This window comes from Aquarana catesbeiana, linkage group LG05 (assembly GCF_042186555.1).
Source record: "Aquarana catesbeiana isolate 2022-GZ linkage group LG05, ASM4218655v1, whole genome shotgun sequence".
NCBI lineage: Eukaryota > Metazoa > Chordata > Amphibia > Anura > Ranidae > Aquarana > Aquarana catesbeiana.
Window position 1 is genome coordinate 489,977,673 of NC_133328.1, and position 26,395 is coordinate 490,004,067.

Below are 26,395 nucleotides of genomic sequence, written 5' to 3' on the forward strand. Positions count from 1 at the left end.
ACATTACAAAATCGTTTAGAGGACCAAGAGAACAGAGATCGTCGATCGAATCTGCGAATCAGGGGAATCCCTGAATCTGTTCTAGACCTGCAGGCTAATATCACGGCGCTCTTTCAAGAATTATTACCTGGAACCCCTATTGACAGGTTCGAAATGGATAGAGTGCATAGAGCGTTAGCCCCACGCAAAATAAATGGTCCCCCAAGGGCTATTATACCTAAATTGCACTTTTACAGAACCAAAGAACAGATACTAACAGCTGCCAGAGGGAGAGAATCTCTTAGCTTCCAGGGCAATACCTATCAACTCTTCACAGATTTGTCCCCACTAACGGTTGCAAAAAAACGTGCACTTAAACCTCAACTCCAGGTACTCCAGAGAAATCAAATTTCCTATCAATGGGGATTTCCTTTTTGTCTCAGATTTACTCATTTGGAAATAAAATATGTTTGTCGCTCTTCAGAGGACTTGAAGTCAGCCATATTTGATATGGGCCTAGCCGAAGCAATCTTACCAAATGACCAGTCTCATAGGCGCTCAGCTTTTCGTTCTACACAGCAAAACAAAGACCCAAAACCCAGCTATTCCACATCTTCCCATCAAAATCTTAACAAGTGAGGTCGATATGAACATTCACCACCAAACAATGAGGATTCAATGGACTGACAATCGAAGCCAGACTAGTTATTTGTCCTTGCTACTTTTTTCCAGCACAGTATGCTGACAGAGTTAATTAACTGGCCATATTCATGACTAAAATGAGTTATGGCTACATACTACTGTTATGTTACAAAAATATATATTTTTTTTAATATTTTTATTTTTTTTTTTTATATTAACTTTTTTCTGTTTTTTTTTCCTCTCAAGTTTTTGAACTTTATTTTTTCTTTTTTTGTAACAATTTAAGCGAAATTTTTCCATGATAGTAATGGAATAGTTCCTGTGGTCCTCCGATGTTATACATCCCTTAGGAATTTCTTGTTGCCCTTTATTCCACCTAAGGACTCCTACCATTGTTATGGGGGTCTCTATTGGTGGTCCCGGACCCTCTCAGAGAGTTCTAAAAACTCTCCTGAGATGCTCCTACACCCTATTATTTAGCCTTTATATACTGCTAAATTGTCTTCATATTGGGTTTGTTCGATTCTCCTCTCCTTTTTTCTTTTTCTATTCTATTGCTTCTTTCTTTAATCTTTGCTATTCCCTCCTGACTCTCGGGTTGGTGATCCTGGCTCTCTGTGAGTACTCTGCTTGTTATGCTATAATATTCGCATTCGTTGTTTTATGGCTCCTATAAATATCTTGTCATTAAATGTACAGGGGTTTAATACTCCACATAAGCGAACCAAGGCTTTACGCTCTTTTGCTATGAAAAAAGCTAATATTATATGTTTGCGGGAAACGCATTTTACTTACAAAGTTTATTCCAAATTTCTTTCATCATCATATCCACAATTCTATACTGCTTCAGCTACGGTTAAACAGCGCAGAACTCTCATTGGTTTTCACCGTTCTACTCCGTTTAACCCTGTATCCAAAATAACAGACCCTGAAGGACGATATGTTCTCCTAACAGGATTTATTTCTGATAATCCTATTACTATTGTGTCTTATTATGCCCCTAACAAACGCCCAACTGCTTTCTTATCCCACCTTTTTCAACTTATAGAAGTACATAAGTTTGGTACTGTTGTTATTTGTGGGGATTCTAATGCTACTATTTTCCCATTCTTAGATAAATCTCCCCCTGGACCTACCACAAACTCAATAAACCTAACTTTTCAACATCTACTCACCACTCATAGCCTGGTAGATACTTGGCGAGAGATGAACCCTATTAGTAGGCGCTTCACTCATTATTCTTATCCGCAAAACTCTTTTTCACGAATAGATCATATTCTAATCCCGTCAAGTATGCTACCAGAAATCATATCATCCAAAATCATTCCTTTTCCATGGACAGACCACTGTGCAGTATTCATTACCATTGCTTCCACAATTCCTAGATCACACGATACCACTTGGTGTATAAACGATTCAATTCTGACCCACCCTTCTCATTGTGTTGAGATTGAAAAAGCACTTTCTGATTACCTAAAATCCAATGATACAGACGATGTCTCTGCTATTACATTATGGGAGGCGCACAAGGTAGTCATTAGGGGTAGACTGATACAACAAGCAACTAACCTTAAAAGAGAACGCAAACTGTTGTTTGCAAAACTTGAATCTACCTTTAATGACTGTCATCAAACTTTACAAACCTCCCCGAATGCTACCAACAGTACCAAACTAGAAAAAGCCCGCCTGGATCTAGATCTTTTTCTTACTGATACCGCAGATAAACTTATAAGTAAACGCCAGCATGTTCAATATCGCAGGGCAAATAAACCTGATACACCTATGGCCAGAATTTAAAAAAATTCACAACATATACATACGCCTATCAGATTGAAAGTATCCCGGGAATCTTACACTAGTAACCCAGTGAAAATACTTGAAATTTTTCGCTCTAAGTTATCTAAACTATATTCTTCTGCCTCAAATTTTGATAAAACTAAAGCAGACACACTGTTCTTCAATATCACGCTTCCTAACCTTGATCAACAACAGAAAGATCTTCTTGAATGTCCAATTACAGATACTGAAGTCCTTAACGCAATAAAATCTTTAAAATTACGTAAAAGACCAGGCCCAGATGGATTTTCGGCAACATATTATAGACAATTTGCATCAATCTTAACACCTGTCTTAACTAAAGCCTTCAATTCGATCCTTAAAGGTAACTCATTTAGAACAGAGACTCTCACCTCTATAATAGCAATGATCCCCAAACCACATTCTGACTCCACCTCCTGGACTAATTATCGTCCTATATCCCTCCTAAATCTCGATATAAAATGAATTGCTAAAATTTTGGCCACTAGACTGAATAATATTATTGGCCTACTAATCCATAAAGACCAAACAGGCTTTATGCCTAAACGCCAAGCTGGAGATAATATCAGGAGAGCACTCTTACTTATTAATGCGGCTAAAACTAGACGAATCCCAGCTTGCCTTGTATCCTTAGACATAAGGAAAACATTTGATTCGGTTACGTGGCCTTATATGGGATATGTCCTTGGTAAATGGGGATTTGGAAACAATTTTTTAACTTGGGTCTCATCCTTATACAATAATCCTAGAGCATATATCAAATATGCAGGCTATAAGTCAACAATGATTGATATCAAAAGAGGCACTAGACAAGGATGCCCTCTTTCCCCTCTACTTTTTGCCCTAATAATAGAACTCCTGGCACACCTTATTAGAACCAATCCTGACATTAAAGGTATCGAACTAGGTGGTTATCACCATAAACTATGTCTCTTTGCTGATGGCATCCTCATATTTGTGTCTCATCCCCATATATCCACCCCTAATCTACTAAAAACACTAGATAATTTTGCCCAAATATCAGGACTACATGTTAATCCAACAAAATCAAATGCATTAAATATTTCCTTATCTCAATTAGAACTTCAGCAGGCACAAACTTCCTTACCCTTTACTTGGGTTCCAAAGCTGCTTCCATACCTAGGAATAAAACTCACGATCTTACTTAAAGACCTTTTTGCGGCAAATTACTTACCCCTCCTTAAACAAACTTCCGGCTTCCTGAAACAATGGGCTCTTCTATCATTGTTATGGTTGGGAAGGATTAATGCGGTAAAGATGTCAATCCTGCCAAAATTCTTATATTTATTTAGAGTACTCCCTATTTCTTTACCATCTTACTTTCTTAGACTTACTCAACGTAGAGTTATGTCCTTCATTTGGGGTACCACCAAACCTCGTATACCTAAATCTACGCTTTACCTTAATAAATTGAGTGGTGGTTTGGGATTGCCCAACTTTTCCTCCTATTTCTACGCTGCACAGCTAGCACTTATACCCAAGTATCATACTTCTGTAGAAGCTCCCCTATGGGTAGCTATTGAATCAGTGGAAAGTGACCCTATCTCAGTGGCAAATATGTTTTGGCTCTGTCCTGCTGATAGAATACATCTTTCTAATCCTATCACGAAACAGACCCTAGCAGTATGGGATAAATGTAAATTTGCACATAATCTTCAATTATATAATCCTTTGCTTTCATTTCTTAATAATCCAGCCTTTTATCCTGCCTGGAAATTCCCCAAATCATTCTCTGCATGGACCTCTACGAACCTGACTCGTTTATACAATCTTTCCTCGACTAAAGCTATTTATACATTTCCTGTACTATGTGAAACCTTTGGATTACCTAAAACTGAAATATTTCGATATTTACAAATTAAAAATTTTTATGAACCACTTCTTAGTACAGGCTCAACTCTTAATCAAATGACTCAATTTGAGCGGATTTGTATAAGTGATCCACACATTAGAGGACTTATCTCAATATTATATTTCCAACTTAATATGATATCTAGTGAGTTTCTACCCTCATACACAACTAAATGGGCACAAGATATGAATCGAGTGTTTAATAAACAAGATTGGTTGAATATATGGTCAGCCACCAAAACTTCCTCTCCAAACTGTTTTGCTGTAGAAACTAATTACAAGGTTCTGGCACGCTGGTACCTTGTACCAGCTAGAATAGCTAAATTTGTCCCCACATATTCACCTAAATGCTTTAGAGGATGTGACACAGCAGGAACACATTTTCACATATGGTGGCAATGCACCGTAGTTGAAGAATTCTGGAAGAATATATTTCTTATGGCTTCTAAAGCCCTGGAAATCACGATTCCTCCAGATCCTGCAACGGAACTCCTAAACCTTAAACCCACAATACTCACCCATACTCAATTCCAATTGTTTATCCAACTTAGCACTGCAGCTAAACAAACGATTGCCAAGGCGTGGAAGTCCCAAAATCTAATTCTTGCTGAAGCTAAACACAGAATGAACAGAGCACTTTTATACGCCAAGATGACAGCTATTGAAGAAAATAAAATAAATAAATTTCGCAAAATTTGGCAACCGTGGGTTAAAAACTACCTCCCTACAGATTTTGACCAATCTCTGTTGTTACCACACTAAGATATATATCATATTATTACTGAAATATATATTATATTTGTATACCTAATGAGAGCTGGATCATCATCCCGGGAAACTCTCTTTTTTTTTTTCTCTTCTTTCCTTCTTTCCCTCTTTATCTCTCCTCCCTCTCCTTTTCTTTTATTATTTCCTAAAATATTCCTATGGATACTTAGTCTAATAACTTGATTTATTTCTCTAATCTTACACCTAGAATCCCAACTAGTGTATAGTAAATATGGTTGTAAGATATCTCTATAATTACGTTATTTTATTAACTTATTTATTTAACTTTTTTATCATATTGCAAAGATCTTCTGATGATTGATATGTATCCATGTATTGTATCATTTTTTTCTTCTTCTGTGAAAACTCAATAAATATATTTAACAAGAAATTCATCACTCCAGTCATGAATTGAAACTTTGTTGAATCAGTTGTTTATAATATGCTAAAGGACATATATGGATGAAAAATACCTTTCTACCTTTCATGGTGAGGATAATGGCAAGAATTCCCACTGCTGCTTTGTCTGGATAGAAGATCTGATAAACACTGATGTCAAGCTGATTCTATCTGAACCATCGTGTGGGGGTATATGTATATGTTGGTATACATTCAGGTGGAATTATGGACTGAATGATCCAAGTAACTGCTCTATTGAAGGCAATGAGGGATCGGCCTACAGCAAATTACAGCTTGCAAGATGGACTCATGAATGTCAAGTGCAAGGAAATAGCTTGCAGCACAGTTTTTACTGCCGTATTCAAACCTTTTGACCTTGAAAGTGAGTGCATTGATGGTTCTTCTTACCATAAAGATGTAAGTAGAATGTTTGTGTAAAAGCATCCTTAAAAATGAAAAGCTTGAGCCTGGAGATGAGAGAATCCTGGACTTATGAGGATTGGAGCTCCCAGAGCATACCAAGTTTACTTTCAGTAAGATGGTGAGAGATGTGATGAAGTCAGACCGAAGAATGGACTGTGACATCAGCTTGTCTTTGCGCAATTTTCAAGATCTTGATGTGATATAATAAGGCCTAACAGCTATATGGGCCACTGATGTTTACCAATTCCTTTTCCAGTCATGGTCTAAAAGTTATCTTATCTAATAACTGTTTCATGGGGATAGTTTAGAGGCTGGTAAAGAGAGATGTAACCAGTTTCAACTTCATATTTTATTTGAGCCATTGTAAAGCATTCAGTACCTTAAATTGTAATGATATTTTTTGTTGTTTGATGTATGGATCAGTTCTAGTAGTTAGAACTGACCCAAGTGGGGGTATATGTTGTAATATGTTCACCGATTTATGTGGGACATTATATTATTATATGTATGTACACATACTGTCAATGTTGACCAGGCCAGAATTCAATTGACAATGCTTGATTTGTCCGAGCCAACTGAATTTTAACATAGCAAGGGGACAGCTGAAGAACCTTTGATGTGTTAATCTTATGCAAGTCTACCTAGGTGTGTGAGGTATGGCCTGTTAACCTAATTGAACATTTCAAAGGGTGTTCAGGTGGTATCTGTTAATCTAATCTAATTACACATATCAAAGGGGACTTGTTGATGTTGATATGCGGGAGTGCAAATTAGGGCGGTTTATGACTGCAGCTGTTCGCTGCTGGGGTTAGTTGTCTGTCTGAAAGACTAAAGCATATCAAAGGCCTGAATGGAAATGGCCAATCAAATTGCTCTGCCATTCAGTGTCTAGTGAATATAACATGGCATTCAGTCTATAGTTTAGTATAGTCTTGTCTGTGTATGACTATGAAGGCGCAGATCTAGGAACATGGAACTCTAAATTATATTTCCTCTGTCGGATTTTTTGTCATCTGTGGAATTTGGACCTTGTTCTGTGTTGGAAGTCAATAAAGTGCATCTCTCTGGAAGAATTGGGTTGCTGCGGAAGAGTACTTACATCATCATTTTAATAACTACTAATTAATTATCTTACCCACTATACATATCATATCACTACACAGAGATGCAGTCGGGAGATTGGAGAAAGTTGTAGAAAGTCAACTATCACTGCAGCCCTCCACCAGTCGGGGCTCTATGGCAGAGTGGCCCGACGGAAGCCTCTCCTCAGTGCAAGACACATGAAAGCCTGCATGGAGTTTGCTAAAAAACACCTGAAGGACTCCAAGATGGTGAGAAATAATATTCTCTGGTCTGATGAGACCAAGATAGAACTTTTCGGCCTTAATTCTTAGCGGTATGTGTGGAGAAAACCAGGCACTGATCCTCACCTGTCCAATACAGTCCCAACAGTGAAGCATGGTGGTGGCAGCATCATGCTGTGGGGGTGTTTTTCAGCTGCAGGGACAGGACAACTGGTTGCAATCGAAGGAAAGATGAATGCGGCCAAGTACAGGGATATCCTGGACGAAAACCTTCTCCAGAGTGCTCAGGACCTCAGACTGGGCCGAAGGTTTACCTTACAACAAGACAATGACCCTAAGCACACAGCTAAAATAACGAAGGAGTGGCTTCACAACAAATCCGTGACTGTTCTTGAATGTCCCAGCCAGAGCCCTGACTTAAACCCAATTGAGCATCTCTGGAGAGACCTAAAAATGGCTGTCCACCAACATTTACCATCCAACCTGACAGAACTGGAGAGGATCTGCAAGGAGGAATGGCAGAGGATCCCCAAATCCAGGTGTGAAAAACTTGTTGCATCTTTCCCAAAAAGACTCATGGCTGTATTAGATCAAAAGGGTGCTTCTACTAAATACTGAGCAAAGGGTCTGAATACTTAGGACCATGTGATATTTCAGTTTTTCTTTTTTAATAAATCTGCAAAAATGTCAACAATTCTGTGTTTTTCTGTCAATATGGGGTGCTGTGTGTACATTAATGAGGAAAAAAATGAACTTAAATGATTTTAGCAAATGGCTGCAATATAACAAAGAGTGAAAAATTTAAGGGGGTCTGAATACTTTCTATCCCTACTTTCACACTCCCTAGGACACACATTTCACCCCCTGATCGACCCCTAGTGTTAACCCCTTCCCTGCCAATGACATTTATACAGTAATCAGTGGCTATTTTTAGCTCTCAACGATGTATAAATGTCAATGGTCCAAAAAAAGTGTTAAAAGTACCCGATCTGTTCCGCCACAATGTCGCAGTCCCAATAAAAATCGCAGATCACCGCCATCACTAGTAAAAAAAAAAAAATAAATAAAAATGCCATAAATCTATCCCCTATTTTGTAGACGCTATAACTTTTGTGCAAACTAATCAATATATGCTTATTGCATTTTTTTTTTACCAAAAATATGTAAAGAATACATATCGGCCTAAACTGAGGAAGAAATTATTTATTTATTTTTTAAATTGGAGATATTTATTATAGCAAAAAGTAAAAAATATTGTTTATTTTTTTCAAAACCATTGCTTTTTCTTTGTTTATAGCGCAAAAAATAAAAATCGCAGAGGTGATCAAATACCACCAAAAGAAAAGCTCTATTTGTGGGGAAAAAAAGGACATTAATTTTGTTTTTGTACAAAGTTGCACAACCTCGCAATTGTCAGTTAAAACGATACAGTGCCGTATAGCAAAAATGGCCTGGTCATTAAGGGGCCAAATGTAAACATGCATTGTAGTAGAAAAAAAGCATGGCAGAACCTCTTAAATATAAAATCTGAGGTCTTATATTTACACAAAAATGCAATAAGAAAAATGTAATTAGAAAAAAAAATTCTCCTTTAGGAGCATTGGGCAGAAGCGATGTTTCACATCGCTTCAGCCCCCAAATGCTATGGAGACGAGCGGGGGCCATTTTCCCCTCACTCGGCATCCCGGCAGTGAACGGAGCGGACTTGATCAATGGTCTCTGTCATGTCCCTGGCAGCCCATCCCCCCAACAGTTAGAACACACCCAGGGAACACAGTTAACCCCTTGATCGCCCCCTAGTGTTAACCCCTTCCCTGGCGGTGTCATTTATACATTGATCAGTGCATTGTTATATCAATGTAATAATGTCACTGGTCCTCAAAAAGTGTCACATAGGGTCAGATTTGTCCGCCGCAATGTCGCAATTCCACTAAAAATCGCAAATCACCGCCATTACTAGTAAAAAGTCTGTAAATCTATCCCCTATTGTGTAGATGCTATAACTTTTGACCAAACCAATCATTATATGCTTATTGAGATTTCTTTTACCAAAAATATGTAGAAGAATACATATTGGCCTAAACTGATGAATAAATTATTTTTTTAATATATTTTTTTTTGGATATGGCTGCTTTCACACTGGGGCATCGGCTGTGGCAGCCGTAAAGCGATGCTATTTTTAACTGCGCTTTACCGTAGTTTTTGCAGAGGCTTTCAGCCCCTAGCGAGGTGATTTTAACTCCCCCTAGTGTCCAAAAAAGGGTTAAAATGACCTGCAAAGTGCCGCTGCAGCGGCACTTCACTGGCGGTTTGGCGGAGCTGCCCATTCATTTTAATGGGGAGGAGTGGTGAAGGAGTGGTGTAGATCCAAAGATGCTGCTTGCAGGAGTTTTTTTAACGTCCTGCCAGCGCATCACCTCAGTGTGAAAACAATCAGACTTTCATACTGAGACTGCAGGGGAGCCATTTTTCAGGCTCTATTTTTAGCCCAAAAGCACCTGAAAAATGCCTCAGTGTGAAAGGGGTCTTATAGCAAAAAGTAAAAAAAATATTGTTTTTTTTTTTCAAAACTGTCAATCTTTTTTTGTTTATAGTGCAAAAAATAAAAAACAGAGATAATCAAATACCACCAAAAGAAAGCTCTATTTGTGGGAAAAAAGGACATCAATTTTGCTTTTTGTACGATGTCGCATGAACATGCAATTGTCAGTTAAAGCGATGCAGTCGCTTCACAAAAAATGGCCTGGTCAGGAATTGGGTAGAACCTTCCAGGGCTGAAGTGGTTAAGCACTAATTTAACTCTTGGGAATTCATTCTCATGTCCCTCGCTGAATCTTTTGTGCCACTCAAACACATGCGCACAGGCCGTCATTCCCATAAGCTATAGTAAGCATTTGAAAACATTCTGTTGGTGTTTTGTGCAATATATGCATATCTAGTAGGGGTGCACATCTTCACTGGTTTCACGTTTCAATTTGATTACGATTATCCTGTTCACGATTCGATTCAATTTGGCTCCACGATGCCTGATTACTGCGCAGTGCGCATGGTTAAAAACTTTTTAGCCAAAAATTCAAGCAGTCAGAAAAACTCAATTTTTCTCCAGTGGCAAATGAATGGTGTGATCAGTGGCAGAGGGATGGCTGGGATCAGAGGCAGAGGGGTGGATGGGATCTGAGGCAGATGGATGGATGGAATCAGGGACAGAGGGATGGCTGGGATCAGGCAGAGGGATGGTGGGATCAGAGGCAGAGGGATGGCTGGGATCAGAGACAGAGGGATGGTGGGATCAGGCAGAGGGGTGGTGGGATCAGAGGCAGAGGGATAGATGGGATCAGAGGGATAGATGGGATCAGGCAGAGGGGTGGTGGGATCAGGCAAAGGGATGGATTGGATCAGTGGCAGAGGTATAGATAGAATCAGGCAGAGGGGTGGTGGGATCAGTGGCAAAGGGGTGGTGGGATCTGGCAAAGGGATGGATGGGATCAGTGGCAGAGGGGTAGATGGGATCAGGCAGAGGGGTGGTGGGATCAGAAAGAGGTGTGGTGGGATCAGGCAGAGGGATGGTGGGATCAGTGGCAGAGGGATGGATGGGATCAGTGGCAGAGGAATAGATGGGATCAGGCAGAGGTGTGGTGGGATCAGGCAGAGGGATGGATGGGATCAGTGGCAGAGGGATAGATTGGATCAGGCAAAGGGGTGGCAGGATCAGGCAGAGGGATAGATGGGATTAGGCAGAGGGATGGTGGGATCAGAGGCAGAGGTATAGATGGGCCGTCATTCCCATAAGCTATAGTAAGCATTTTAAAACATTCTATTGCTGTTTTGTGCAATATATGCATATATAGTAGGGGGGCACATCTTCACTGGTTTCACAGTTTAATTTCATTAGGATTATCCTGTTCAAAATTCTATTTAATTAGATTGCGCAATGCATCACAATTACTGCACAAGTGCACATGGTTAAAAACTTTTTAGCAAAAAATTCAAGCAGTCAGAAAAACTAAATTTTTCTCCAGTGGCAAAGGGATGGTGGGATCAGTGGCAGAGGGATTACTGGGATCAGAGGCAGAGGGTGGATTGGATCAGAGGCAGAGGGATGGCTGGGATCAGATGCAGATGGATGGCTGGGATCAGGGTCAGAGGGATGGCTGGGATCAGGCAGAGGGTTGTTGGGATCAGAGGTATAGATGGGATCAGGCAGAGGGATGGATGGGATCAGGCAGAGGGATAGATTGGATCTGGCAGAGGGGTGGTGGGATCAGGCAAAGGGATGGATTGGATCAGTGGCAGAGGGATAGATGGAATCAGGCAGACGGGTGGTGGGATCAGTGGCAGAGGGGTGGTGGGATCAGGCGGAGGGATGGATGAGATCAGTGGCAGAGGGATAGCTGGGATCAGACAGAGGGATGGATGGGATCAGTGGCAGAGGGATATATGGGATCAGGCAGAGGGGTGGTGGGATCAGTGGCAGAGGAATAGATGGGATCAGGCAAGTTTTTTGTGTCATTATGGTACTATCTCTGTACACTTTTCTGCTTGTAACAGCACAGTACTGATTCTGTCTATCTGGACATGTTTTTGACTATGTCAGTACAGTACTAATGTTGTCTCTGCAGAAATCTTAATGTGGTGTGGTTAAAGTATATATTCTGCTGTACTTTTGGAGCAATGTATTTGAGAGCGTGCAAAAGCAGAATAGCATGCCCTCACACAGAGTCACCAATAGAGTTGGGCTGAACTCCCCCTGGTTCAGTTTGCGCCATAACTCCCAAACATGGAAAAAAGTTTGGACCCAAACCACAAACCCTGTTAAAGTCTATGGGACCCGAACTTGAAATATCAAAGGTCCCTATTTTGAAGGTTTATATGCAAGTTCTTGGACATAAAAAGGGTATGGGGGCCTGGGTACTGCCCTAGGGGACATATATCATAACATATATAAAAGATCATTTTTAAAGGAGCAGTGATTTTAATGATGCTTAAAGAGAAACAATAAAAATGAAACATAGTGCCTGGGGGGTCCCTTAGTCTGCCTGTAAAGTGGTGCCATCTGTACCATGAATAGAACCTGCTGCAGCAAAACTGACATATATAAAGAAAAAACATTTTTAATTGATTTTCCCGGCTACAAGCTTTCTTGAAAAAAAACATTGCCAGTAATACAAAAATGTGAAAGAAAAACAGCGTGGGGTCCCCCCAATCCATACCAGGACTTTTGGGTCTGGTATGCATTTTAAGGGGAACCCCATGCCAAAATTAAAAAAAACAAATGGCATAAGGTTCCACCCCCCAGACCCTTAGGTCTGGTGTGGGTTTTGAGGGGAACCCCCACGCCAAAATAAAAAAAATTGTGTGCGTTCCCCCTAAAATTCATACCAGGCCACATGCCCTCAATACATGGGGGTGCTTTGGGGTGGGGGGCTCTTCCTCACAACCCTGGGCAGTGGTTGTCTGTGGGCAGGGGGCTTATCAGAATCTGGAAGCCACCTACTCTTTCACCAAAAAAGTATAAAAAAATAAATAAAAACACACACAGTTTTTGGCAATGCCTTTATTAAAAATAAAAAACAATGTCCCCAATGTAGATTCATCCCCAATCACAGGACTCGCCTCACTGCCTGACCTGAAAAAAGAAAAAAGCTCTACTGCCCCGCCCCAAAGCACCTTGTCCCCATGTCAATTGGGACAAGGGCCTCTTCTCCATAACCTTGGGCGGAGGTTGCCAGGGTCTTTGGGCAGGGGGCTTATCAGAATCTGGAAGCCCCTTTAAGAAGGGGGTCCCCAGATCCCGACCCCCTGTATGAATGATTATGGGGTACATTGTACCCATACTCATTCATCAAAAAAGTATCAAAAAGAAATAAAAACACACGCACAGTTTTTGACACTTTCTTTATTAAAAATAAAAAAACAATGTACCCCAATGTAGATCCATCGTCAATCATGGGAATCGCCTCACTGCCTGACCTGAAAAAAGAAAAAAGCACCGCCCATGACCAAGGCTACCCTGATCTACTTTTGGGGACATTGTTTTTTTATTTGTAATAAAGAAATTGTCAAAAACTGTGTGTGTGCGTTTTTATTTCTTTTTGACACTTTTTTTTGGTGAATGAGTATGGGTACACTGTACCCCATACTCATTCACATAAGGGGGCCCAGATCTGGGGGCCCCCTTGTTAAAGCGGGCTTTCAGATTCTGATAAGCCTCCTGCCTGCATACCCCCACAACCACCGCCCAGGGTTGTGGGGAAGAGGCCCTTGTTACCCTTGACATGGGGACAAGGTGCTTTGGGGCAGGGAAGAAGAGCCCCCCGCCCCAAAGCACCCCCACCATGTTTGGGCATGTGGCCTGGTATGGTTCAGGAGGGGAGGGCTCTCGCAGTGGCCAGCTTCTCAGTCCACTTCTTAACAACCAGCTATTCACTGTGCCCTGATTGGGTTTCAGCCAATCATGGCTTAGAATGCACTGTGCAACATGCAGTGCCTTGTGGGGTGAACAACCCACGAGCACTCCGCAAATTCGAGTGTTCGCCAAACACACGAACAGGTGATGGTTGGGACAGTTCATGGATTTTGGACACTGTCCCACAGCGTCCACTTCCCTCAGGCTGTCATGCAGGACACTGTGAAGGTTAACAATGAGATGCTGAGTGTTATAACGCTCTACATTCCAACACTCAGTACTGTATTTATGTGATCACTTGGAGCAGACTGATATTCTCCTCAACAGTGATGCATAGTTCCCGTCAGAGGTAAGAAAAGAGGCAGGGTAGTGTCATAGGAGCGTGTCATGAAGTAAGAAGCTACTGGACACTGATGCAAATGTAGAACTTATTCTTGCTCCATCTGTCACCAGCGATATGGGGATGTTTTTCCCTGCTGACATGAGCTACAGGGTTCATTTTATCCCACTAATGCTATTTGTAGGGTATTTTTAAACTCCCAGCCAATTAGGCTTCTTTAACTCCCACTGACACCATAGATAGGGATTAAGTTGCTCACACTGACAGCTACAAAAGGACTTAACTTTCATTGACATCAGTGATGGAACTTACTTCCAATGATAATAATATGCATCTTATATAAGAGAGAAGAGCTGGCAATTCCAAAGTCCTTGATGCAAAAATCAAGTCTTAGTCATAGCCAATAATATGCATCTTATTTTATCTTGCTGACACCAGTGATGATGCTTATTTTATTCCATTGACGCCAACAATGGGACTTACATCCACTACTCCAATAATGGGCTTATTTTACTCCCATTTACACCAACAATGGGCTTATTTTACTATCATTGATGTCAATGATAAGACTTATTTTGCTCACACTGGCACAATGGGACTTATTTTGGGTCCCACTGCCACCAATAATAGGGTTTATTTTTACTCCCACTGACACCAATAATAGGGTTTATTTTTATTCCTACTGATACAGATGATGGGGCTTAGTCTGCTAAAAACAATAATGTGATGTATTTTACTTTTACCTTCTCTTTAATGTACCCCTCTTCCCCCCATTGTCCTATTTTGTCTAAAAAAACAGCAAAACACAGGGGTCCTTTAAATAAGAGGGTATCTTTTAACAACCGGTTGTAGGTGGAAATCTACATACAATATACATCTCTGTATATTGATTATATGGATATATTTGTGGACATCTATGAAAGTGTTAAATCGATTAATCTGTTTAGGTGGAATGAATTTCCAACACTAGGGTCTCCTCCTGTGTAAGGATGGTCTTACGCAAATTAAAAATGCCTTTTCTTTTATGTCCTTCTCCTTTTTCCTCCGTATTCGCCTCCCCCTCTAGTGCCTCTACTTGTTCGGGGCCCCTTTTTCTTCCCCTGGGGTCATTGGGAAAACCCCACCCACTTTGTGCAGGAAAATCCTGATTATAATTATAAGGGGGTTCATTATAGGTATCTCTATCATTGGCCATATAGGGATATGGACCATGTCCTGGATCATCATCCCTCAAGGGGGATATCTATTGGTGGTGGATACCTGTCTGTCTCGAGGGGTTCCATATGCCCCTCTGGGATGTTGATTAAATGCTCTCTCGTAAGGGACAAATGGCGGAGGGGGAGAGGGGGATGGACGACTCCTTCCCCTATATCCCTGATTTCCACCTTTTCCTCTACTAGAACGCAGGAAACGGCCCCCATTAGATGAATGGTGGTCTCTCTGAGATGAACCTTGATGAAAAGAGTGATTGGATGTATAGAAAGGGAAGACCCCCACTGTACCAACGTTCAATATTATAGAAAAAGGATTGAATGAGTTGAAAACAACTCTATCCAAAAAAAGGGCACAACATGAGACAATGTGTTAAAAAATCATATAAATCTTTATTACAAAATATGCTAATTAAAATTACATAAAACAGACAAGAATACCTAAGACCCTATACACATTATTAGATTTTTTGCAGCTTTTTGTCTTCAGATTTACCAAAACCATGTAGTGCAAGGGCCTTCCAAATTAAAACTCTGAAGGTTTGACCTCATATTATATGGTTTTTGGTAAATCGGAAGGAAAAAATCTACAGAAAATTGTATAGTGTGTATCCAGCTTAACTGACTGACAGGCTCAACAAGTACCCAATACAATAGGCATGGAAATATGGGTATAGGTGAAATTCATGTGGACATAAATACTGTAATAATGTATCAATGAGTAGAGCCCATAAACTTTTCTATGCACTCTTGACGGCATGTTTCGCAAACTGCTTCTTCAGGACATTTATTGGGTAGGTGCTGATGAGCCAAAAAACAGGTGTAGGGGATACCACACAAAGGTATATTTGAGACCAGATGGATTCCTGTCCATCCACTACCAAACAGTGACAAGTGAGTCAAGTATTCTGACACTTGAATAGGGAAATAAGGGGAATTCCACCTCGGCTGTAACCACGATTAATGGCAGTTCTCAAATCAAAGAATCAAGTGGATTCAGATAAATGGATTGTAATTGGTAAGAGAGGAGGGCTATACATCAGTACATCTCCATCGGTGTCAATAAGGATTAAGGTTTGATTATTCATAGGGGTTCTTTGATGGTTACATCTAGGAGGTTGTGATCCCCTAGCAAGGGATCTAACCTCCCTGTTGGCCATTCTGTAAATATCCCCATGGGGGTTTAGGTAGGTGTTGGTCCTTGAAACAACAGGGTCCTGATTTTGAGTTTGCATTGCTATATCCTCCTTTTTCTGCCATTTAACAACAATACCAGACATATAATCTCCAACATCATGGATATATTTCTTTTTGTTTTTTTGTTCCCATTCCTCTATTTCAAGAGTGCTCTATAAATTCGAAGAAAGAGACATGAATCTAGCATTGTGATTTCTTTATCAAGAGAAATTAGTTTGACCTTTTCCTATCTGCCAGAAAACTCAAGAATTTGAGACCGGCCTCATTAAAATATTTGAACCAGGATTCAAGTCTTGATTCTCCTTTGTTGGGGCTGACTTCCCAGCAGAGGCTACGAGGTACCATCTGTTCATTGATGTATTGTTCCAAATAGACCACATCCTATTTAGAACAATATAACAATATGCAACTCAGAGATCTCCAAGTTTTTTTGCCTCAGGAACAGCCCCTCAAATTGAGAGTCAGCTGTTTCAGTGGTAGTAAAAACCTCATCTGTATTAAGACTATGAGATGCTCTGTAGTTAAAGACATCCATGTCTAATAGAGTGAAGAAAAATGGTGTATAAACAAATATACAAATATACAAGGTGGATGTCGTCTATGCCTGTGCCCGACCAAAACCTGTCCTGGCCAGGTATATAGATGACATCCTCCTCCTATGGAGGTTGAGTCATGATTCTGTAGAACAATTTATGAACCATTTAAATTCAAAAGATCGGGGTATAGTTCTTACATTTGAGGCCCATTCCAAAAAAATTTATTTTTTGGACATCGAGATTCGAGCATACTCGATTAAACATTTTAATACCTGTACCACAAAAAATGTTGTTTATCTTATCACATGTCCATGTGGTAAGTAGTATGTGGGACAAACTTTTTATTATTTATTATTATTATTATTATTATTATTATTTATTTTATTATATATAATTAGGACTTTTTCTATATGGTTAATGAGCCCATTAATAATATAAAAAAAATAGAAAGGACAAAAAAGAACATATGGTTCCTTAACATTTTGCACAGTGCCACAATAGAGATCCCACTGGCACTACTTTTGTGGCAATTAATAAATATATGCCACCTTGGAGAGGAAGGTCCAGCAAAAGAGATGTTTCTCAAATGGAGGTTAGGTGGATTTAGAGCCAACTTCCCTAAACGACGAACCTTGTTAGAAGGCATGAATTGGGATAAAATCTTAGGAACAAAGAACACGGAGGAGAGATGGGTTTGCTTTAAGAGTATATTAAATAAAGGCATTAGCCAATGCATCCCATTGAGTAATACATTTAAAAGAGCGAACAAAAGTCCTGGATGGCTTAACTCCAATGTAAAAATGCATATAAAAGCTAAGGAGAAGGCCTTCAAAAAATGCAGGGTTGAGGGATCATCATCAGCATTCAGACTTTATAAAGAATGCAACAGGAAATGTAAGGGTTCAATTAGGGAGGCTAAGATAGAACACATAGCGGAGGAAAGCAAAAAAAATCCCAAGAAATTCTTTAAGTATGTAAACAGTAAAAAAGGGAGGACAGACCATATTGGCCCCATAAAGAATGAGGAAGGACATCTGGTTACAGAGGATGGGGAGATGGCGAAGGCATTAAATGTATTCTTCTCCTCAGTCTTCATGAGGGAATCGGGGGGCTTCAGTAACCAAAACTGCAGTGTTTATCCTTATGACACATCACAGGAAGCACCTCCATGGTTAACAGAGGACAGAATTAAAATTAGACTTGGGAAACTTAACATTAATAAATCACCGGGACCAGATGGCTTGCATCCGAGGGTACTTAGGGAACTCAGTCAAGTAATTGCCAGACCATTGTTCCTAATTTATACTGACAGTCTACTGACTGGAATGGTACCAGGTGATTGGAGAAAAGCCAATCTAGCACCAATATTTAAAAAGGGCCCAAAATACATCCCTGGGAATTACAGAAGTTAGTCTAACATTAATAGTATGCAAGCTCTTGGAGGGGATGAACTACCCAGTCCATCATTTGGAGTTCCTGGTGCCAAAATGGGCCATTGTAGATATGTTACATGATTACCTGTATGGAGTTACATTTGAAGTACTATGGAGATATTAATCCTGACTACAGCCAAACTGGAATGCCACAGCACATCACTGTCTGGCTCTCTTATTCAATGATCAATTCACCCTGAAGTACAAACCTAGTCCAAAGAACATTGTAGCTGATGCTCTATCTAGGCATCCAGGCTTCTGTTACCAAAAACAGTGAATGGGAAGATTTCCCTGATCCTGGAGTTAGGGCTCTGTATGCTCTGCGTGCAATAGTTTATGTTTAATTGGCCCTTTCTGAAATGCGGCTGAGAGACTCCATAGGAGGTGGACCAAAAGCTGTGCCAGCCATGTTCGCCTACCCTGCTGCACTGATATCATTTGAGAACTGCTCCAGTTCTCCACAGTGAATGATCAAATGTCAAAAGGCTGACGTTTAATTGGTCCTCTGTGTAGGTCCATGAAGAGCAAGAGATGTCGAGGAAGGCTCTACCTACTGAATGTGGTCAGTTCCTAAGAGATTGGAAAAAGTTTAAGAGTTCTTAGAGAGAAGTATTTCATCCATTACGACTTACCCCACGGCCACCGGTTACACTCAGATCAGGGTAGAGAGCAAGTCAGTTAAAGAGTTACTTCAGCTGCTGAACATTCACAAAAGTTGAACCACTCCTTATCACCCTGAAGGGGTTGCCCTCCCTGGGAGTTTAAAAATGACACTGATTCATATGCTAAGCACCCTACCTGCTAATGACCAGTGTACCTGCAGTCACAGGGTTGAAGCCATGGTCCTTCCTTATAACAGCACCAGGCAGGAGAGTACAGGATTCTCTCCCTATTTCTGGATGTTTGGAAGGGAGCCTAGATTACCCACTGACCTCCTGCTAGGAGTCTCCACTGATAGTATTAGTCATCAACGTCATTAACAGTATGTGACTTGCTCAAAAGACATCCTCTAGTCTGCTTACTGCTTAGCTGAAGTAAACGCAGCTAACATAAATGAAGAGAACAAAGGAAGGGTAGATCTCCTCAGGCATCACTGATCTACTAACAGACATATCAGCCTGGATGTCAAACCACTTCCTCAAACTGAATCTATCTAAAACTGAGCTCTTAATATTTCCTCCCCCACAAGCCCCCTCCCCTGACTTCTCTGTCAAGATTAATGGCACATCTATCAGTCCGCCCCCACATGCCAAGGTGCTAGGGGTAACCTTAGACTCTGAACTGTCCTTTCAGCCCCACATACAATCCCTGTCCAAATCATGCTGCCTTAGCCTCCGCAACATTTCCAGAATACACCCCTTTTTAACTAATGACACCACCAATCTTCTAATTCACTCCATGGTCATCTCTCGCCTTGACTACTGCAACTCCCTCCTCACTGAATTACCTTTGCATAGACTATACCCCCTTCAGTCAATAATGAATGCCGCTGCAAGACTCATCCACCTTACCAACCATTCAGTGTCCTCCACCCCTCTCTGCCAATCCCTCCACTGGCTTCCACTCACCCAACAAATAAAATTCAAAGTACTAACAATAATTTACAAAGCCATCCATAACTCTGCCCCCAGCTACATCACTAACCTAGTCCCAAAATACCAACCAAGCCGATCTCTTAGGTCATCCCAAGACCTCCTGCTCTCTAGCTCCCTTGTCACCTCCTCCCATGCTCGCCTCCAGGATTTCTCCAGAGCTTCTCTCATCCTTTGGAACTCCCTACCCCAATCTGTCCGACTGTCTCCTAATCTATCCATCTTTAGGCGATCCCTGAAAACCCTTCTCTTCAAAGAAGCCTATCCTGCTTCTAAATAACACTGTTTCACTTCCTCCATCAGCTCATCTCCCCACAGCTATTACCTTTTGTATCAATTGACCCTTCCTTTTTAGATTGTAAGCTCTAATGAGCAGGGCCCTCTGATTCCTCTTGTACCAAATTGTAATGTAACTCTAATGTCTGCTCTCATGTTGTAAAGCACTGTGCAAACTGTTGGCGCTATTTAAAACCTGTAAATAATAATAATCTCCATGCGTGATACAGAGATTTGAGACCAGGTGATCGAGTCTTGCTATGGAACTTGGGAGCATCGGAAAAACACAGGCTGGCTGACAGATAGTGGAAGAAGATTTTTACAATAGTGAACAAATTGTTCACGATCCCAGCATACAAGATAAAAGGACCTGAAGGTAGAATCAAAGCATGGCATAGAAATAATTTGCTGCCTATTCTTCAAGTCAGTGACAAAGACGGCTCAAATGACACTTCACAGTGTGACTTACCCCAGCTTCAAGCAGACCTCTCATCTTATCTTCTTGATACCCATGAGAGTGATGGGACTGCAGCTCATGAGGCCTCAAGCTCAACACCCTCTCCTCCAAGAGAGCCACTAAACCTTGAATCTCCAGACTTTGTGCTTCAGTTAATGATCACATTCAGTTAGGGAGCCAGTCTTTCTACCCAGTCAGTGCCATCCCTCCCCATGACTCGTAGTCCTGGTTCAGTGCCTGAAAATACAGGACTACCTCAGAGGGATGTGTGAAGAAGGCAAAGAGTCAGACATCCTCCACCTGATTTGACCTATTATAATTTGAGGAACCTTAGGTTTATCACTCGGCTATACTTGTACCATGCTTGGGTAGGGACAGTCTCCAATTTAGTCAACATATTGCTTGTGTTTGCTTCACCTGGCATATATTGCTACTAACTTGTTATTTTTCATCAGCAAGACATTGCAATTGGGAGCGGACAATGCTTTGTTTATTTTTTAATTGATGTTCACTATGCATATTGTGTTGCCTTTCACAGGACATAAAGATTTCGTGATGGAGAATATGTAGAAATCCCTTGGAATCCACTGTTAGCTACTAATAAAATAGTGTTATGTATAATTATGTAATATCACTTCCTATCTCAGGCAAGTCGGATTTAAAACCCTAGAAGAAGAGAGAAAGTCTCAGCCACATGTCCTGTTAATGCTGCTGTATTTTCCAGACCAAAAGCAAAGACTATTATGCAAGTATTCCTATGTTCCAATTGCAGCTGCCCAAAGCTTCTTGAATATACCTTTTGAATCCTTGCATCAGAAACAGTATCTCCGCCTAGCAGTGCCAGATAGGTCTGTGATACCGTATGTGTGCATTGGTCTCCTTCTGGTATATTAGTAGGTGAACGTGTTTATTGCAATAGAGTTTATATACAGCTCCTGTTATTTTAGTTAACCTTCTGCCCTCTGGTCTGGGATTCTATAGCTAGTTTTATCTTAGGGCTTGATTACTAGCATAGGCTAGAGCCAAGTGACAGCCACTTCTGGTAGTTAGAGGTCCAGTTGCATGTAAGTAGAAACTACTAGGGAGTAGGGATGAGCTTCGAGTTCGAGTCGAACTCATGTTCGACTCGAACATTGGCTGTTCGCAAGTTCGCCGAACAGCGAACAATTTGGGGTGTTCACGGCAAATTCGAATGCCGCGTAACACCCTTTAAAAGTCTATGGGAGAAATCAAAAGTGCTAATTTTAAAGGCTAATATGCAAGTTATTGTCATAAAAAGTGTTTGGGGACCTGGGTCCTGCCCCAGGGGACATGGATCAATGCAAAAAAAAGTTTTAAAAACGGCCGTTTTTTCAGGAGCAGTGATTTTAATAATGCTTAAAGTCAATCAATAAAAGTGTAATATCCCTTTAAATTTCGAACCTGGGGGGTGTCTATAGTATGCCTGTAAAGGGGCGCATGTTTCCTGTGTTTAGAATAGTCTGACAGCAAAATGACATTTTGAAGGAAAAAACTCATTTAAAACTACCCGCGGCTATTGCATTGCCGACAATACACATAGAAGTTCATTGATAAAAACGGCATGGGAATTCCCCAAAGGGGAACCCCGAACCAAAATTAAAAAAAAAAAAATGACGTGGGAGTCCCCCTAAATTCCATACCAGGCCCTTCAGGTCTGATATGGATATTAAGGGGAACCCCGGCCAAAAAAAAAAAAAAAAATGACGTGGGGTTCCCCCTAAATTCCATACCAGACCCTTAAGGTCTGGTATGGATTTTAAGGGGAACCCCGCGCCAAAAAAAAAAAAAAAAACGGCGTGGGGTCCCCCCAAAAATCCATACCAGACCCTTATCCGAGCACGCAACCTGGCAGGCCGCAGGAAAAGAGGGGGGGACGAGAGTGCGGCCCCCCCGCTCCTGAACCGTACCAGGCCACATGACCTCAACATTGGGAGGGTGCTTTGGGGTAGCCCCCCAAAACACCTTGTCCCCATGTTGATGAGGACAAGGGCCTCATCCCCACAACCCTGGCCGGTGGTTGTGGGGGTCTGCGGGCGGGGGGCTTATCAGAATCTGGAAGCCCCCTTTAACAAGGGGACCCCCAGATCCCGGCCCCCCCCCTGTGTGAAATGGTAAGGGGGTTCTTACCCCTACCATTTCACTAAAAAACTGTCAAAAATGTTAAAAATGACAAGAGACAGTTTTTGACAATTCCTTTATTTAAATGCTTCTTCTTTCTTCTATCTTCCTTCATCTTCTGGTTCTTCTGGCTCTTCTGGTTCTTCCTCCGGCGTTCTCGTCCAGCATCTCCTCCGCGGCGTCTTCTTCTCCTCGGGCCGCTCCGCACCCATGGCATGGGGGGGAGGCTCTTGTCATTTTTAACATTTTTGACACTTTTTTCGTGAAATGGTAGGGGTACTTATGTACCCCCTTACCATTTCACACAGGGGGGAGGCCGGGATCTGGGGGTCACCTTGTTAAAGGGGGCTTCCAGATTCCGATAAGCCCCCCGCCCGCAGACCCCCACAACCACCGGCCAGGGTTGTGGGGATGAGGCCCTTGTCCTCATCAACATGGGGACAAGGTGTTTTGGGGGGCTACCCCAAAGCACCCTCCCAATGTTGAGGGCATGTGGCCTGGTACGGTTCAGGAGGGAGGGGGGGCCGCACTCTCGTCCCCCCCTCTTTTCCTGCGGCCTGCCAGGTTGCGTGCTCGGATAAGGGTCTGGTATGGATTTTTGGGGGGACCCCACGCCGTTTTTTTTTTTTTTTTTTGGCACGGGGTTCCCCTTAAAATCCACACCAGACCTGAAGGGTCTGATATGGAATTTAGGGGGAACCCCACGTCATTTTTTTTTTTTAATTTTGGCCGGGGTTCCCCTTAATATCCATATCAGACCTGAAGGGCCTGGTATGGAATTTAGGGGGACTCCCACGTCATTTTTTTTTTTTAATTTTGGTTCGGGGTTCCCCTTTGGGGAATTCCCATGCCGTTTTTATCAATGAACTTCTATGTGTATTGTCGGCAATGCAATAGCCGCGGGTAGTTTTAAATGAGTTTTTTCCTTCAAAATTTCATTTTGCTGTCAGACTGTTCTAAACACAGGAAACATGCGCCCCTTTACAGGCATACTATAGACACCCCCCAGGTACGAAATTTAAAGGGATATTACACTTTTATTGTTTGACTTTAAGCATTATTAAAATCACTGCTCCTGAAAAAACGGCCGTTTTTAAAACTTTGTTTTGCATTGATCCATGTCCCCTGGGGCAGGACCCGGATCCCCAAACACTTTTTATGACAATAACTTGCATATTAGCCTTTAAAATTAGCACTTTTGATTATTCATGTTCGTGTCCCATAGACTTTAACGGTGTTCGCGTGTTCGAACAAACTCTTTTCCTGTTCGCATGTTCTGGTGCGAACCGAACAGGGGGGTGTTCGGCTCATCCCTACTAGGGAGGGACAAAAGCCCAGATTAGATAGGCTGACTCTGAGTTCCAGTGCCACACCACAGTTTCTGAAGCTGCATTCCAGGCTGGTTGGACAACAGTTGGAGGATCTCCAATCATTGATGATTATGTTTTTAGGTCTCTGACACAAAGACGGATGCTGCATTGTGATCATCCTCAGGGAGGACCTGTTACTGGACTTTGCTGAAACATTTATCTGGAGGTATCTCCATTAATAACAATATATAACCATGTATATGCCCACAGTTCCACTAGGACTCTTGTTGGGTCCTTTGCTGATAATACCTGTTTGTACATTAAACATATGTACTATTAATATTCTTTTCTTATATAAAGCTATTATTTCCTTACTGGGGTGCATCTATATACGTATGTATATAAATCAAACCACAGTGTAAACAGTGATTGCTATTTAAACATGCTCATCAATCACACTAATACATAATCAATTCCAGTGCCACAACTGTGCATAAATAATCATATAGTCCAAAAAAATGAAATAAATAGTACCAAAAAGAATTCATATTAGGATTTTCTTCTTACAAAGTGCTGGTGTGCAAAAAATGTAAACTCTAAAGTGCTGCAGTGCTTCAAAAGATCACACAGTGAGATGTCCTCCACACAACCCCCTCTGTGCCTCTACTCACCAAATTGTGTGGACCCCCTAGCAATAATGCATATGAGTCAATTGCACTTAGGGCTGGTGAGCAGGGAGATGTTACAACCGCAGGTCTTCAGGTCTTCCAAATCTTCCTTGTGGGCAGTAGATATCTAAAGGTTTGCATCGTCACCACTCATACATGGAAGGAGAGAATTTGTATAGTGTAGTATGTTCTTTTTATTGTATAAAAGTTAAAAATCACACTTACAGTGTTCCAGAGAATATGTGCCTTTACAAATTGCATCTAACAGGGCAGTTGGCTAACTCCAGGAACTCGCTTGGTTCGCTGCAACCTCACGTGTGTTTCACCGCTTGCCTGACGTGGTGTCAGTAAGAAACCAGAATCTCTGTTGACACAGGGCATTATCAAAGACAGGGCATTTGATAACGTCCTGTGGGAAAGGGGCAAAAAGCATTGACAGAGATTCCGGTTCCTTAGTGACGTCACATTCAGCAAGCGGTGGAATGCACATGAGTTTGTGGCAAACTAAGTGATTTCCTGGAGCCAGGCGGCTGACCTGTAATGCCGCGTGCACACGATCAGAATTTCCGTCTGAAAAAACTTGGATGGTTTTTCTGATGGAATTCCGCTCAATCTTGCCTTGCATACACACAGTCCCACAAAAGTTCTCTGAACTTTCGACCGTCAAGAACGCGGTGACGTACAACAAAATTGAGAACCTGCTCGCAATCTTTTTCTGGCGGGAATTCCGCTAGCAAAAGTCTGATGGAGCATACACATACGCATTTTCCGACCAAAAGCTCTCATTGGTCTTTTGCTGGCCGAATTTCCGATCGCGTGTATGTGGCATTAGTTGCAATTTGTAAAGGCGCATATTCTCTGGAACACCATAAGTGTGATTTTTATTTTTTTTTACAATAAAAGGAATGCACTACACTATACAAATTCTCTCCTTCCATGTATTAACGGTGACAGTGCAGACCTTTAGACATATACTGCCCACATAGGAAGATTTGGAAGACCTACAATTGTAACATCTCCCTGCTCACCAGCCCAGAAAATTCTAATATGAATTTTATTCTTTTTGGGACTATTTATTATATATTTTTTGGAATATATGATTAATTGTGTACAGTTGTGCCACTGGAATTGATTATGTATTAGTGTGATTTATGAGCATGTTTAACCACTTAAGGACCGACCCTAACTTGTTGTTTACAAGTTAAAATATTTTTTTGCTAGAAAATTGCTTAGAACCCCCAAACATTATATATATTTTTTTCTAACACCCTAGAGAATAAAATGTCGGTCATTGCAATACTTTTTGTCACACCGTATTTGCGCAGCGGTCTTACAAGCGCACTTTTTTTGGAAAAAAATACACTTTTTTGAATTAAAAAATAAGACAACAGTAAAGTTAGCCCATTTTTTTATATTGTGAAAGATGATGTTACGCTGAGTAAATTGATACCCAACATGTCACGCTTCAAAGTTGCGCCTGCTCATGGAATGGCGACAAACTTTTACCCCTAAAAATCTCCATATTTGACGTTTAAAAAATTCTACAGGTTGCATGTTTTGAGTTACAGAGGAGGTCAAGGGCTAAAATTATTGCTCTCACTCTAACAATCGTGGCGATACCTCAC